The sequence below is a fragment of the Vombatus ursinus genome, unplaced genomic scaffold (genome assembly GCF_900497805.2).
Source record: "Vombatus ursinus unplaced genomic scaffold, bare-nosed wombat genome assembly UNPS02002178.1, whole genome shotgun sequence".
Lineage (NCBI taxonomy): Eukaryota > Metazoa > Chordata > Mammalia > Diprotodontia > Vombatidae > Vombatus > Vombatus ursinus.
The window spans coordinates 1-1,502 of record NW_020941956.1 but is presented as its reverse complement, the minus strand read 5'-3'; the positions used below and the strand labels follow the sequence as shown (position 1 = coordinate 1,502).

General features: G+C 37.8%; 1 pseudogene; it reads left to right on the top strand.

The window, feature by feature from the left end:
• Positions 1-1,018: 1,018 nt before the first annotated feature.
• LOC114048459 lies at positions 1,019-1,463 on the top strand (annotated as a pseudogene).
• Positions 1,464-1,502: the final 39 nt, after the last annotated feature.

The following is a 1,502-nucleotide window of genomic DNA, read 5'->3' as shown; positions in this document are numbered from 1 at the left end:
TGAGTGGTATTTTTTCTTTGGCCTTATCCAGTTCTTAAATTCAAAAGAGAGAAAGTGGATAAAAGATAACACAGCAGCAGGAAGAAGTACATTGAGCTCTACCCCAAAACTCACTCAAACAGAACTAGAAGATGCACCAAATCAATCTTGATCAGTCAGTCCAAGCATTTCATACTAAAAGACAAGAGCTGAATAGAAACCCTAAATTTCAAATACAGAATTTAATAACAATGTAAAACTGGAAACACAAATGAAAAAGTATAAAGCAATAAAAAGGAAAAATTACCTATACTCTAATATGTGGAGATGATAAATATGTCCCCACTGATCCCTATTATCTGAACCAGTGGTCATACAGGGACTTGAAAGAGACAGAGGGCCTGGAGTGTTTCTTCTATGTCTGATCATTTAAAAAGAGAGTGGAAAGAGCAGGGAAGAAAAGGAGGATGAGTAGGAAATTATAATCAAGGTACATAGACATGTAAACAAATAAGAAAATGGATTGGGAGAACAACTGTATTTCAACATGAGAGGGGAATGGAGAAGGAAAGGGAGAAAGAGAGAGAGGAGAAGGAGAGAGGGAGGGGATAGCAAAGCAGGAGGAGGTGGGAAGGGAAAGAGAGAGAGAGAGAGAGAGAGAGAGAGAGAGAGAGAGAGAGAGAGAGAATGAAGTATAGAAATGTAATTCTCTGAGCAGGGAAACGGGAGTCGAAGAGGAAAAGCAGAATTTAAAAGAAGGAAGATTAAGAGAGAAATTAAGGATTAGTTCTGAGGAAAACAAACTGTAGCAAAGAATGTACAAAAGCATTTTTAGAATTTTTTTAGGTTGTAAAAAAATGGGAATCTGAGGGAGTGTTGATCAACTGAACAAGGTATGGAATACAAAAGTAATGACATCAGGTGGAATCCTTGCAACTGAAGTGGAGGAGATTGTCCTTCCGTCATTGCTACTGCCTATGCTGCCATCTGTGCCCCTTTGGTTTTGGACTTCTCAGAATCACCAGCATATTGAATAGCTATGGAGGAATATCCAAAAATAGAGAAAACTGAAGAAGGTACTTATGGTGCTATATACAAGGGTCCACATAAACTAGAGGTCAGATGGTAGCCATGATGAAATTCAGATTACAGAGTGAGGAGGACATTACAAGTAGTACAATTCAAGGAATTTTGCTGTTGAAGGAACTTCACCCTAACATTGCAAGCTTTCAAGAGGTACTTATGTGAGATGCTAGACTATACCTCATTTTTTATTCCTTTCCCTGTATCTAAAAAAATAATTGGGTTCTATCTCTCCTAGCCAGTACATGGATTCTTCACTCATCAAAAGTTAAGTATACCAAATCTTGTAACACACTGTCTTTTGTTACTCAGGAGGAGTTCCTCACAGACATGTGAAACCTCAAAATCTGTTAATAAATAACAAATGAGTAATTAATCTAGCTGACTTTGGATTTGCATAGGCCTTTGTGGGTGTGATCCGCAATTTGACAATGCAGTAA